Consider the following 16,017-nt stretch of genomic DNA (forward strand, 5'->3'; position numbering starts at 1 on the left):
TGAGACTGAATAGTAAAGGCAGCACAAAGCCCAGCCTATGCGTCCCGGTGGGGCGTGGATGTCTGCAGCAGATGACGTGAAAAGCCCTTGTGCTCAAGCTGGAAGTGTTTGCCAGAAACCGTGGTGCCTAGTTCAAAGGTTCTGCTTCTCTGGGACTTCCTAGAGCCGAGTTCCACCCCCTCCAGCTAAGCTAGGCAGTGTGTGTTGCCTTGGGCCGTATCCACCCACTACTCAATCTCTTAACTATTCTCAGGTGGGAGCTGAGGCCACACCCCCTGGTGCTGAGATCTGCTGAGTCACCCCCAGGATCAGGGGAAAATCTAATCTATCTGAATTTTAAAGTGTTTAGATTTCCCTTCTGAACTGCTAAATACTTAGCAGAGAAGAGCTAATAGCCTCTGCCGGATTCCTTTATCCCAGTGGCTTCTCTGATCCCAGAGCCCTTCCCAGCGGGATCGGCAGTGTATGCTAGCACCCAGCCGTCTGTGCTGGCCTCTCTTCTTCCTCCCCTGGGAACTGACCTTTTCTGTTGAAACTCCAGATTCTCTTCAGCTGGTAAGTCGTGCTTCCAGTCCTTGTGGTATCTATCAGTCCAACGCTATTTCTGAGGCTGATTTATCTAATTGGTTTTGAGGGAGTGAGGACGTTCACAGAGTCGTGTGTTTCTTCTCCGCCATCTTGGCTCTGCCCTCCTCCATTCTCTTGCAATTCTTGACCTTGCGTTCTTCCAGATGAACTTTGTTATTTATTGTAGTTCTGTAAAATAATTTCTTGGGATTTTGATTGGTATGACACTGAATAAGTAAATTCATTTAGTAGAATTGTCTTTTTTAAAATTTTAGCTTGGCCTACCAATGAGCACTTGATTTTCCTGTTGAATAATTCTCCCTTTATTTGTGTAGAAAGTGTTTTAAAATTTTGTTCATACACTTCTTGATTTTGCTTTGTGAGGTAGACAATCAATTATTTTATGTTATCTATAGAGATTTCAAATGGAATTTCTCTATGTATCTCTTGCTGTTGGACTTTGTTGAGGAAACAGAATTATCCCTCTTTCCAAATGATATATTGGTATGCTTAGATAATTCTGGAGAATAAGTTAAAGACTAGAAATAATTTATAACTGTAACAATGCTGCACGATAGAAAATACATGCCTACAAATCATTAGCATATTTGTATGTTACCAACAAAGTCCAGCAGAGAATTTTTATTCTCTCACTACTAAAGGTAACATTTCTAATACACAATTGAATAGTAGTGGTAATTTTGGGCAAGCTTGTTTCACCTCTGATCATATTGGGAATGATTCCCCCATTATATATAATAATTGTTGATGTTTTTAATTCCATATACGTATTATCTTAAAGAAAATTCTATTTAGACCCATGCTCTGTAATATTTTAACAGAAATGGGTATTGGATTTTGTCAATTTTTTTTCACATAATGAGATAATCATATAATTTCTGTTAGTTTGGTTATTTATATAGTGAATTATGCTAATAGTTTTCCTAATATTGAACCAGCCCTGCTGATTACTGGTACAAATCCTAGTTGATGATAACTTACAGTAATCTCATTGCTGATAATTTTATTTAAGATTTTTGCATCTATATTCATTAAGAAAATCGGTCTATGATATTTTTTCTCTGTTTTAACCCTGCATGGTTTAGGTTTCAACATTTTATCAGTGATTTAAAAAGGAATTTGGTAGTTCTCCTTTCTTTTTTTTTCCCAAATAGTTTGCAAAATATTGCGAGTAATTATTCTTTAAATGTTTGGTGATCAATTTGACCCTAGAGATTTTTTTTAGGGAGTTGATTAATTGTTGGTTCAATCTATTTTTCTAAAATGGGAAAATTTAAATAATATATTTCCTCCTGTGCTAATCTGGGCAATCTATATTTTTTGTGTGTATTTTCATCCATTTCACTTAACTTATCAGAGTTATTGGCATTTAGTTGAGCATATTAGCACCCAATTATTTTTCTAATTCTTTCTTCAATGGTGGAAAGTGTAAAGGCCTGAAATTTTGAATAGGTGCATTGGAATCAGACAACCCTATTGGAGAATAAATTATTAGCATATACTTGGAAAAATGGCCTTCTTACTATTCTATGCTGGGTTGATCTTTTCCTGTATACAGATAATCATAGGAGGGATTAGGGGGTGGAGTGAGAAAAGCCAGAGTCACTTTGGAGGAGGACTATGAGAAGGAGTTTGGTGGAAAGCATGTGGCAGTTTTGTCAGTCCCTTAAAGATCAAGGATTTTTCCTTCTCCTGACTCTGGCTGATTCTGAGGCCTACAGAGAGCTAACCCAGACTTCACATTTGGCGCCCAACATGTGAAACAAGGACCCTAATTTCACTGAAGAAGTCCATGGTGACCAAGAAATTGGGTGAATATTTTAATAGACAAACAGGGAACTTACTTTGTTAAAGGCTAAACTAGTAACTTTTTCTAACTGAAATGGAGCAGATATTAGGAAAAGTTTGTCCCTCCTCCCCAACTTCACCCCCACCCCCACCCTAAGGGAGTGCTATAGAAAGCATACTTAAGTTGATCAAGAGACAAGGTTTACTTGTAACTTGGGAGCAGATCTGTGGACTCTTGGATACATTAGAATGCACATCCTCTTGATTCTTCAAGGAAGAATATGTAGAGGCAGATAATTGGAAACTAGTAGGAGGTCAACTATGTGAATAGTAAAATGATAAAGGTCCTAATTCAGTTTCTAAGGAAACATTCTATATATACAACATAATACAATTGGCCTGAATCCTGAAAGTTATTAAAAAAAAAAAAGAAAGAAAGAAAAGTTTTAAGAATAGTCAGATGAGGAAGTGTGAGGAAAAAGAGGAAGACAAAGGACAGATTAATATCAACATTGTCAGAGGGCTTGAGGACTTAAGTGAACTTGAAGGATGTGGTGATTCTCTTTTTCACAACCCAGATTCAACTCCCCCTATGGAGCAGGTCCTTGACATTCCTCCATCAACTTCACCTTCAGGGATGGAGGCAGGAAAAGTAGTGGGAGGGGCAGTTTTACCACCAGCACCTCCCCCCCATAACTAGATTGCAAAAGGCACTACTTAAAGCCAAAGAACAAGGGCAGAATACAGCTTATTTGAGAATAAAAATGCATCCTGTGATTCAAAAGTTTAATTCCTCAGGTTAAGAAAGTAGAAGATACACTCCTTTTGATCTAGAAATCCTTAAAGACATGAAAAAGGCTTGTACTCTTTATGGGGTTTCATCATCTTATGTTAAGATGTTATTACAAAATTTGGCTTATGAAGTCTTAACCCCTAGGGACTGGAAATCTATAGCAAGGACATGCTTAGAACCTGGACAAAACTTGTTGTGGCTTTCTAAATATAGTGACCTCTGTAGATACAAACTCAAGGGAATAATAATTCCACAAGTTTCACACCTTTAAGATAGCATAAATAAGAATCAGTTCAGAGGCTCCCTCTTGGACTTTGGGAGATTCACAACTAAAATTGACTTCCAGGAGATTCACAAGGCTGAAACCCATAAGCCTACCCTCTGGGAGGAAGATTCAAGATTCATTCCCACTTCCACTTTTGTGCTGGCTGGAGACATTGGGAAGGTGAGAGGCTTTAGCTGGCAGAAACAAAAGACTAGGAGCAAGAGCTCTTGGGAACCAAGGAAGGCCTCCAGAAAACTAGCAGAGCCCCAAGTGAAGGAGATAAGATTTTGGAAGAGACAATAAAGGATTTGGACTTTAACTCCTGGATGCATTTGGGATTATTGAACTGAACTGAAACAAAGGCTGCTCCCAGAAGCTCTCCCAGAAACCTGCTCCAAGAGAACGATTACAATTTAGAGAAGAGAACATTACATTTTGGCACCCGAATGTGGGGCAGGCAGGATCCTGATTTCAGTGGAAAAACCTCTGATCCTGATGCAGTGGAAAAGTCTCTCTGACCCAGAAATTAGGGTGAGTACAACAAGGAAACTTTGTTAAAGAGCTAAAGGAAATTTTCAGCTAAAATGGGACAGATATTTAGAAAACAGCCTGCTTTTCCAGTTCACAGAAGATGTGTTGAAAATTTGGTCAGACTGATAAAAACTCAACGTTTAATTGTAACCTGGGAGATCACTGAACTTTTAAAAACTGTAGAGTACACATCTCCTTGGTTCTCTAAGGAAAAAGAATTGAATCCAGACAAGTGGAAATTAGTAGGAGAGCAACTAGGTGAACAATCAATCCCAACTCAATTTCCAAAGATACATTTCATACAAACAATTTAATACAAGTGGCTTTAAGAAATTATATAAGTGTTAGACTAAGGAAAAAGAAGAAAGATCAGGAGGGGGAGGATCCAACTAAACTAGGTGAAAACGATGAAGAATTACATAAGAATTCACAGCAGGAGAAATTAGATCATTTCCAATCCCCTGACCTACTTCCCTTAATTAACCCTTCATGGGTGGAGGGAGAAGGAGGAAGGGAAGAGGCAGAAACACAAACAGAATCACCTATTTAGCAGCTTATGAAAAGATTATAAAAAGCATTGGGTAAGGCAAAAAAGGAAGGAGAGGATATATCTGATTTTATAAATGCATACCCTGTGATTGAAGAGCTTGATTCTTCAGGTCAAAAAAGGAGGAGATACACTCCTTTTGACTTCGATAAAATTAAGGATTTGAAAAAAGGTTGCACTCTTTATGGGGATATATCCTCTTACATTAAGATAGTTTGGCTTATGAAATCCTAACCCCGAGTGATTGGAAATCCATAGCAAGGACATGTTTAGAATCTGGACAAAACTTGTTGTGGCTTTCGGAGTATCATGAATTATGTAGGATTCAAGCCAGATGCAATAGGCAAACAGCAGTTAATGTACTAGTCACTGTTGACCAACTAGCAAGTGAAGGTCAGTATGGAGAGAATTCAGAACAGATTTATTATTCCATAACAGTGTATGAGCAAATTTCTAAGGCTGTTATAAAAGCTTGGGTTTCCCTCTTGAGACAGAAAAATAGAGGTGAAGCCTTCACAAAAATAGAGCAAGGCCCCAGCGAACCCTTTGCGAATTTTGTGGGACATCTGCAAACTGCTTCACAAGAACCATTGGAGAAAATGCAGCTACAGAAATAATGACCAGACATTTGGCTAAGGAAAATGGCAATGAGGTTTGCAGAAGAATTATATGGGGACTACACAAAGATGCTCTTTAAGAGGAGATCATAAGATGCTGTGCCACAGTGGGCACAAATGCTTATTATATCTAGACTATGATGAACATGGAAAGACAGAGTCCCTCTTGGCAAAGGACTTCTAGAGAAACTTGTCGATGTTTTCAATGTGCAAAAGTTGGACATCTAAGAGTTCCGTGTAGATAAGGAGACAGAATGAGAAGACAGGGTGAGAGAAGACCTACAACCCTATGTCCAAAATGCCACAAGGGCTTCCACTGGGCCTCAGAATGTAGATTGACCCAGGGAAATGAGAGGTGGGGCCCAGCTCCAAGATCTCAATCAAAAGACAGGTGGGGCATGATGTCAGCTGAGTTTACACTCAGAGAGTCTTTAGAAGTTCAGGACTCTGATGTGAGCAATCAGCCAAAAAGCAACCACATGGCATGATTAAAATATAAGGAGCATATATTTAAAACTGTCAGTAAACATCATATATAATGGCAATAAACTGGAACCTTTCCCTGTAAGATCAGGAGTGAAACATGGTTGCCCACTATCACCATTACTATTCAATACAGTACTAGAAATGCTAGCCTCAGCAATAAGAGCCGAGAAAGAGATTCAAGGAATTAGAGTAGGAAGTGAGGAAATCAAACTATCACTCTTTGCAGATGACATGATGGTATACTTAGAGAACACCAAAGACTCTGCTAAAAAGCTATTAGAAATAATTCAGAATTTTAGCAAAGTGGCAGGATACAAAATAAATCCACATAAATCCTCAGCATTTTTATACATTATCAACACAATCCAAGAGCAAGAGATACAAAGAGAAATCCCATTCAAAATAACTGTCAATAGTATCAAATAATATGCATATATCTGGTCAATAAAAATCATTAATAAAAAAGGCCTGTATTTCCCCCAAGTGTAATCCCTTACTGCTATCTGATTGCTTTCTTTTGGTTGATCTCACTGTCTTTATGCCAACATTGAGCTTTCAGATGCCCTACTTTACCACATTGAAAGTATTGACAGGTCTCTCTGGAAGTCTCTTGCCAAAAGGTTACCTTGTCTTCCCACGTTCGGATCTTCAGAAGACAGCATCATAGCCTGGCTGTAAAAGGTATTTGTGCCCACTGTGGCACAGCATCTTATTATCTCCTCTAAAGGAGCATCTGTGTGTCATCCTAGTATAATTCTTCTACAGACCTCAATAGCATTTTCTTTAGCAAGTTGCCTTATCATAATTATTGTTGCTACATTTTCACCAATAGTTGGTGTGACAAATGCAAACATCCCACAAAATCAGCAATCACAAATGCAACCAGGAGTTAAAGTCCAAAGCCTTTATTGTCTCTTCCAAAATCTTATCTCCTTCACTTGGGGCTCTGCTAGTTTTCTGGAGGTCTTTCTCTCGCCTTGGTTCCCAAGAGCTCTTGGTGCTAGTCCTTTGTCTCTGACAGCTAAAGCCTCTCACCTTCCCAATGTCTCCAGCCAGAACAAAGGTAGAAGTGAGAACGAATCTTGAATCTTCCTCCCATAGATTGGGCTTGTGGGTTTATGTCTTGTGAATCTTCCAGGACTCAATCCTAGTTGTGAATCTCCCAAAGTCCAAGGGTGAGCTTGTGAACTCCTCCTTATTAATGCTTTCTTAAAGGTGTGAATCTTGTGTAACTATAGTTAAGTACTAAGTACATGTAAATTAGAGAATCATTGTCTCTTCAATTCCACTCGGTACCTTGTTTCAAGTTCTGGCACATAACATCTTATAGGATCAGGTCAATGATACTGAACCATACTAAATTAGATAATTATTGTCTCTTTCCATTCCAATGACTCAGCACCTTATAAGAATCCTAACATCTCCCCCTTTCTTTTGATTTAGAACATAACGTGGTCATAACCTCCCTGAATATTCAAGGAGGTGAGAACCCACAAAAAAGAAGGTGATCACTCCTTCCCTGACTGCTCAAAAAATAAAGGGAAAACATCATAAAAAGGAGGTGGTCATACCCTCCCTGATTTTTCAGGGAGATGAAAACATAAAAGAAAATAGGAAACCAAATCAGATTACCGGGGTTTTGAAGGGGCTCACTTGACACAGGTATACATAAATCCATCAATATGGAAGGTATTACACATAATTACATAAATTACAGAAGAACATAGTAACATAACACATGAGGAATTATACATATCCATAAGTTGTAGAAATATGCTAAAAGGAATCCATTGTCCATTAGTTCATGTGCCAGGAATCCAATAATTCCTGCAAGTTTTGAAGTCCTACAATAATCTCATTAACAATTTTTTATCTGAAGGAATCCAATGATCCCTGCTGGGTTTCAAGTCGTGAAACAGTCTTTATCATCAGCCATGCTCTTTCAGTGTCAGATGTTTCTTAGATCTTCTCCTTTGTTTTAAGGTTTTTCTCCTTTTCTGCCCAGCTCCAGGTTCTCATTGTCACCCATCTATTTCCTTCTCCATCTGTTTTCTTCTCTTTCTATATAAGAAGGAGCAAACCCTCTCTCCCAGGCAGTTGACCTATCTAATTTCCTTCTCTTTACCACTATATAAATCTCTCCTCATCATCTGGCAATTACATTGGAGCTGTTTGCACTGGACACTGCCCTGTTGGCTTGAAAGGCCTGTATTGGATGATTTCAGAGAGGCCTGGAGAGACTTACATGAACTGATGCTGAGTGAAATGAACAGGACCAGGAGGTCATTGCATACTTCAACTATATCATGATCAATTCTGATGGATGTGACCATTTTCAACAATGAGATGAAACAAATCAGTTCCAATAGAGTGTATTGAACTGAACCAGCTACACCCAGCAAAAGAACTCTGGGAGATGACTATGAACCATCACATAGAATTCCCAATCCCTCTATTTTTGTCTGCCTGCATTTTGGATTTCCTTCATAGGATAATTGTACATTATTTCAAAGTCCAATTTTTTTTGTACAGTGAAACAACTGTTTGGACATGTATACATACATTGTGTTTAATTTATACATTAACATATTTAACATATATTGGTCAACCTGCCATGGGGGGAGGGGAAGGAGGGGAAAAAATAGAACAAAATGTTTGGCAATTGTCAATGTGTAAAATTACCCATGCATATATATATATATATATATATATATATATATATATATATATATGTAATATTTGGGAATATATCTACCAAAGGAAAGTAAGAAATTATATGAGCAAAATTATAAAACACTTGCCACAAAAATAAAGTCAGATTTAAATAGTTGGAAAGATATTGAGTGCTCTTGGATAGGCTGAGCGAATATAATTAAGATGACAATACTCCCTAAATTAATCTATTTATTCAGTGCCATACCAATCAGACTCCAAAGAAACTATTATAGTTTTGCTGTCTATTTCTTTTTGCAGATCTCTTAATTTCTCTTTTAAGAATTTAGATGCTGTACCACTTGGTGTGCATATGTTTAATACTGATACTGATTCATTATTTATGCTACCTTTTAGCAGGATATAATGCCCTTCCTTATCTCTTTTAATTAGATCAATTTTTGTTTTTGCTTGATCTGAAATAAAGATGGCTACCCCTGATTTTTTGGCTTCACCTGAAGCATAGTAGATTCTGCTCCACCCTTTTACTTTTGTTTTGAATGTATCACCCCATTTCAGGTGTATTTCCAGTAAACAACATATAGAAAGATTCTGGCTTTTAATCCAGTCTGTTAACTGCTTCCTCTTTATGAGGGAGTTTACCCCATTCACATTTATGGTTAGAATGACTAATTCTATATTGCTTGCTGTCTTGTTAACCTCTGCTTGTGCTTTTCTCCTTTCCTTCCCTATTACCCCCCTACTCAATATTAAACTTGTGAACATCACTTGCATTTCACAGCCCTCCCTTTTTAGGATCCCTCCCCCACCTTAAAGTTCCTCCCCCTATTTTACCCCTTTTCCTCACAATTTCTTTATTCCCTTCCTCTTAGCTTATTCCTTCCAACCCACTTTTCAATGAAGTGGAAGACGTTTCACCATAAATCGAATATGTCTATTGATATACACTATGTTCATCCCCCTCCTTTCTTTATCTCAGATATAATAGTTTACCTTTGCCTCTTCATGAGATGTAGTACCACCACTTTACCCTTTTTTATGATATAATTTCCTTTCCACCTCTAGTTTCTAAGACAAATTATACATGTGTTCTTTACATGTCTTTATTGTAGAAATATAGTTCTCAAGATTTCTTTTTACCTTTTCAGAAATCTCTTGAGTTCTGTATTTGAAGATCAAATATTTTGTGTAGATCTGGGGTTTTTCATCAATAATAGATGGAATTCATTTATTTCATTAAATGTCCATCTTCTTCCCTGGAAAACAATGCTCATTTTTTTTTTTATATAGAAAAACAATTTATTCCATCATAAGCACTTACAGTTAGTCATAGACAGTAACAGGTTGCTGGTTGGACAAGTTACCCCATAGGACATCGTATAAAACGAGTGGTCAAGGACTAATTCCATTTATGTGGGGTATATTGGAAATTTTTTTTTTTTTAAAGAAAGGAAAAAATAAAAGCCATCCAGAATTAATTTTAAAGTATATTTCAGCTACCAATTGCTCTGTTTTCAGATTACTGGGCAGTTTACCAGCAGTACATCTGTCAGGTAAAAACATACACCTTTATAACCTGGTGGTCCCAAGTTAAAAAAAAAAAAAAAAAGAAAAAGAAAAATTCACAGGAAAGAAATAATATGAAAACATAGCTTAAGAAATATACTAGAGAGCAAAACTATATGAGGTGAACAAAGATATTTTTGTAGGTATAACTACAACATTTCACATGGCTGTTTGTCCCCCACCCGATGAGAAATAGAAGGAGAGAGTTAACAGTCACTAGGGAAGAAAAAAAAAATTAAATAAAACATTTTAATAAGAAATTTTGACTGGTTACAGAGGAAACCAGCAGGGGTAGGCCAGTCTACAACAGGGATTACCTGGACCCTAAAAGGTAGCCATGCCAATTTTAGTCTCTGAATCTCTATAAACAAGGAAAACAGTTTTTAGACATCTTTAAAATGCTCATACCTCAGTGGGTCAGACTCCTCACCTGGATATAAATCCTACCCCATTCTAATTTTACTTAAATTAGCTTGAAAAACTTGCAGTTATAGCAGAAGAAGAAAAATAAAACACTCATGGTCCATTTGCTGCGGCTAAATCAGATTTTACAGCTGGATTCACTCATAAAAAGTTCTTGGAAAAAAATTAAATATGGGTCTGCGGCTCTGCTGAGTCAAGCCCTCCTTCCCCCCAGTAAAGTCAGAAATCATTCACTCTCTGGGTTGACAGGTGCCTATAGAAGAATGTCTGGACAAAAAAAGGTCTTGTCTCAAAACCAGTGTTAAATTAATCTCAGGTTGGGAAGAAAGAGGAGTCTAAAAATCAGCACCAGTGCAGACATGTCTAGGACCCCTGTCCCTCTGGATCCACACTTCCTTCAGGGTCTTCATCATTGTATATGTTCTCAGCCATCTGCCAGACTTGCATGATATTGTCTTCTGATACAGAACAAATAACCCAAGGTTCATTTGGGTTCCAGGAGAAATCAGATATCTTGGCAGTGTGACCACCATGAATAAACAATAATTCTGGTGGCCCATCTTCTGCATCTTCAGGAGATTGCTCTTCTCCAATTTTACTCAAATCCCAGACATTTAGCCTGCGGTCAGTGCCACTGGAAGCCAAGATAGTTTCATTGTGGGGAGACCACTGAACCTGGAATATTTCATCTTTATGTGATTCAAAGGAATGCAACTTCAGTTTCAGATTTCTAAGGTCCCACAATGCAACAGTCTTATCAGCTGATCCTGTGGCAAGAATGAATTCACTATAAGGATTAAAAGAAAGACAATTTACTTCGGCAGTGTGGGCATCCACTGAGTGGCTTGGTTTAGAAGTATTATTTGATCGTGTATCCCAGATCATAAGCTTTTGATCATCAGCCACTGATCCAAAGAGAGATTCATGGAGCAAGTGCCAAGAAACATCTTCCACTACTGCTGTGTGTCCTGTGAATATGGTCTTTGCATCCACTACTTTGCCTTCCTTGGGAACTGCACTGATGTCCCACAAGCAGATGGTATGATCATCTGATGCACTAAGCAAGTGTCCACTGAGATTTGGGTTCCATGACAGCCCATACCCCTCCTTTTGATGTCCACGGAGACGCAAGTCTGGGTTACACTCCCCAGAAGGATCTGGTTTTGAAGGATGCTTGGTGTAGTCAAACACAAGGACATCACTGGATGGAGTCTTTGTTGCAATGATGCAAGGATTCTGGGGCATATAACGATCCCTGTTCACTTCGCCTTCATGGTTAATCTTGATTTCAATTTCAATTTTCCCACTTACAGAGCCAAAGCCTCCAAATTCTCCTTTCTCACTGTCATAGTGAGAGGCATCAAACTGAGCATCATCATTGGGAAGTTGCACACTGGCTATCACAAGATGATTCTGTTCATCTGATGTGTGTGTGCCCAGGACAAGTCGATGAATGCTGAAATCTTTCCCTTCAGGTCTGGTTACATCTGGAAGCCACTGTGCAGTCAGGCTGGGCCACTCTAGGGCATGGGTCATTACTAAATCATACAGAAAAGGGGTATTTTTTTTCCATATTTTATACTCTTCATTGATCACTCGTTCTTCTACAGCATCGTCAAAGGCTGCTTCCTTGTCGGCCATGGCGGGCGAAGAAGTTGATGGACGGAATGACGGGCAGAGGGACCCACAATGCTCATTTTTACTGGGTAAGTTATTCTTGGTTGCATACCAAGTTCCTTAGCCTTTCGGAATATCATATTCTTTTAATGTGGATGCTATTAGATCCTGGGTTATCCTTATTGTGGCTCCTCCATATCTAAATTGCTTTTTTCTAGCAGCTTCCAGTATTTTTTTTCCTTCATCTGATAGTTCTTGAACTTGGCCAATATATTTCTTGGCGTTTTGATTTTAGGGTCCCTTTCAGTAGGTGATTGATGAATTTTTTCAATGTCTATTTTACCCTCTGTTTCCAAAACATCTGGGCAGTTCTTTTTGATAATTTCCTGGAAAATAGTGTCCAGGCTCTTTTTTTCCTCCCATTTTTCAGGGAGTCCGATTATTCTCAAATTTTCTCTCCTGCATCTGTTTTCCAGGTCTGTTGTCTTTCCAATAAGGTTTATTCTTCCATATGAACTTTGTTGTTATTTTTTCTAGGTCACTAAAATAGTTTCTTGGGATGGTGATTGGTATAGCACTAAATAAATAGATAATTTTGGGGAGTATTGTTGGTGATGTATAAAAATGCTGAGGATTTATGTGGATTTATTTTGTAAACAGCAACTTTGCTAAAGTTTTGAATTATTTCTAATAACTTTTTATTAGAATCTCCAGGGTTTTCTAAGTATACCATCATATCATCTGCAAAGAGTGACAGTTTGACTTTCTCATTGTCTACTCTTATTCATTTAATCTCCTTCTTGACTCTTATTGCCGAGGCTATCATTTCTAATACAATATTGAATAATAATGGTGATAGTGGGCAAACTTGTTTCACTCCTGATCTTACTGGGAAAGGTTCCAGTTTATCTCCATTGCATATTATGCTTACCGCCGGTCGTAAATATATGCTCCTGATTATTCTAAGGAATAGTCCATTTTTTTCCTATACTCTCAAGTGTTTTAAATAGGAATGGATGTTAGATTTTATCAAATGCTTTTTCTGCATCTATTGAGATGATCGTATGTTTTTTGTTAATTTGATTATTAATATGGTCAATTATACTAATAGAAATGAGCAGAACTAGGCTACCATTATACACTTCAACAACAATAATATATGAGGATATATTCTGATGGAAGTGGATATCTTCAACATAGAGAAGAGCTAATCCAATTCCAATTGATCAATGATGGACAGAATCAGCTACACCTAGAGAATGAACACTAGGCGATGAGTGTAAACTGTTAGAAGATTTATGCTTTTCTCCCCTGGTTATTTTTACTCCCCATTCCAATTGTTCCTTTGCAACAACAACAAAATTCGGTTCTGCACACATATATTGTATCTAGGATATACTATAACTTATTTAATATGTATGGGAATGCCTGCTATCTAGGCAAGGGGATGGAGGGAAGGATGGGAAATATTCTGAACAGAAGGAGCACAAGAGATAATGTTGTAAAAAATTACCTAATACATATTTACTCTCAAAAATGTTATAATTATAAAATTTAAAAAAAAAATCAGATAGCGCAATTTATTCACCCATTTTTTAATTGATCAGCAACCACTCAGTTTCCAGTTTCTAGCCACTACAAAGAAGGCTGCCACCAACATTCTTGAACATACAGGAACCTTTCTTTTTTTAAGATCTCTTTGGGATATAAGCCCAGTGGTAACACTGCTGGGTCAAGGGTAAGCACAGTTTGATAACTTTTTGAGCATAATTCCAAATTGCTCTCCAGAATGGCTAAATGTAGTCCACCAACAATGTATCAGTGTTTGAGTTTTCCCACATCCCCTCCAGTATTAAACATTATCTTTCTGTGTCACTCTAGCCATTCTGACAGGTGTGTAGCAGTATCTCAGAGTTGTCTTAATTCGAATTTCTCTGATTAATAATGGATTGGAGGGGGCAGAGCCAAGATGGGGGAGAAGGCACATGAGAGAATCTGTGCTTTTCTCATACCTTCATTACAACTTTTGAAATCAGCTTCAAAAATAGCAGTAGACTGGTAAGTTTCATGAAGATCAGCAGTACAACAACTCACCAGGTGAAGATAATAAGGAATATCACCAGGAAAGATTTCTCCTGAGTGGTGGGAGCAGACTGGGGCAGGGCCTAGATAGGATTGGGAGTGGGGTGGCCTCTGTGGTCAGAAGGTTTACATAGAGCTCTTTGCCATAACCTGACTGCTTTGCTTTGGTGGCAGAGTAGTGGATCAGCAGAGAAATTAGAGCTTAGTGTAGAGAGTACACTGAGGGATGCCAGAGATTAACAGGATCTTACTGTGTCCACTTTGGCCCAGAAGTGACTCAGCACAGACCATCACACAGCTCTTTTTGGCATTCTGCAGCTAGGGGCTCTTTTTGGGGGGGCAGTCACAAAACTGCCCAGCAGGGTCATAGCCTGGGGCAGCCTGCACAGTGGGGAGACACTTCCTGTGTGGTGAGGGTTAGGGCGACTACTAATACTCAAAGCAAGCTTTTGTGGGGGAGCAGTGATACTTTTACTGCTTAACCTCTAGCTCCAAGGCAGTCACTAATCCTCATAGTGGGGCTCCTTGCAGGACACTTACACAGCCTAGCCCTCATTATCCAGGCCTACTCACTTCCCTGTGGAGCATTTCCCAGAGCATTCCTGCAGCTCAGTCACTCCATGCATCTTACTGAGAGAACAGTTACTGTCTGTATACCCATCCTTGCTCTGCAGAGGAAGGTGGTAACCTCCTTTCCCTGAAGGCAGACACTGAAGGCTTTTTAAAAAAATGAATAAAAAAATGAAGAAAACAATCCATAGCTTCTATATAAAAAGAGAGCAGGTTTCCAACCCCAAGGAAACTAGTAGCAAACACCTTCCAGAAAATACCCCAAATAACACTCTCCTAGAAGAGATGTTAAAAATCTCAAAAGAGAGTTAGAAGAAAAATGGGGAAAGGAAAGAGAAGCTATACAAGAGGGTAACAACCTCCTGAAATGTGAATTGGAAAAGATAAACAACATTCTGAAATGTGAATTGGAAAAGGCAAAGAATTCACAGGAAGTGCAGGGAAACAGAATTAGGGAATTGGAAAAGGTAAAAAAGAAATCACAGGAAATTAGGATCTGTGAATTGGAAAAGATAAAGAATTCCCAAGAAAGTAGGATTTGTGAATTGGAAAAAAGAAAATAAGTCACTAAAAAACAAATTTAGTGAAATGGAAAAAAATTTCATAGCTCAAAACCACTCATTTAAAAACTCAAGTGGACATAAACAAAAAGAAGTTAAAAAAAAAAGCTAATGAAGAAAATAACTCATTAAAAATCAGAACTGAAGAAATAGAAATGAATGATTCATAGAGACACCAAGAATCAGTAAAGCAAAACCAAAACAAAAAAATGAAAATCTGGAGAAAAATGTCAAATATCTTTTTGGAAAAATAACAGACATGGAAAATAGATCTAGGAGAGATAATTTAAGGATTATTGGATTTCCTGAAAAGTATGATTGAAAAAAAGAGCCTAAATACTACTTTACATGAAATCATCAAAGAGAACTGCCCAGAGGTAATAGAATATAGGGATTATAAGAATTCTTCTGAATAAGATCCTTAAAAAGAAAAACAAAACAAAACAAAAAAAAACAAAAAAAAAAAAAAACTCCACCAGAACACTGTGGCCAAATTTCAGAATTATCAGAGTAAGGAAAAAATATTATAAGCAGCCAGGAAAAAAACAATTCAAATATGAAGGTGCCACAATAAGGATCACTCAAGATCTGACTGCCTCTATAATAAAGGATCAAAGGGCCTGGAATCTGATATTGCAAAAGACAAAAGAACTTGGAATGCATCCAAGAATAATCTAACGAGCTAAATTTAGCATTTTCTTCCATGGAATAAGATGGAAATTTAATGAAACAGATGAATTCCATTTATTTCTAAGGAAAAGACCAGATCTAAACAACAAAAAAAATTGATATACAATCATATGACTCAAGAGAAGCAGAAAAAGGTAAAAGGAATTCTTGCGAACTGTATTTCTATTGTGGATATACACTAAGACTACATGTATAAATTGACTTTACTGATATAACAACAA

The 16,017-nt window shown here is 37.8% G+C and overlaps 1 pseudogene; it reads right to left on the reverse strand.

Moving 5' to 3' along the window:
• Positions 1-9,561: 9,561 nt before the first annotated feature.
• Positions 9,562-11,961, reverse strand: LOC141560947 (histone-binding protein RBBP4 pseudogene; annotated as a pseudogene).
• Positions 11,962-16,017: the final 4,056 nt, after the last annotated feature.

The sequence above is a fragment of the Sminthopsis crassicaudata genome, chromosome 3 (genome assembly GCF_048593235.1).
Source record: "Sminthopsis crassicaudata isolate SCR6 chromosome 3, ASM4859323v1, whole genome shotgun sequence".
Lineage (NCBI taxonomy): Eukaryota > Metazoa > Chordata > Mammalia > Dasyuromorphia > Dasyuridae > Sminthopsis > Sminthopsis crassicaudata.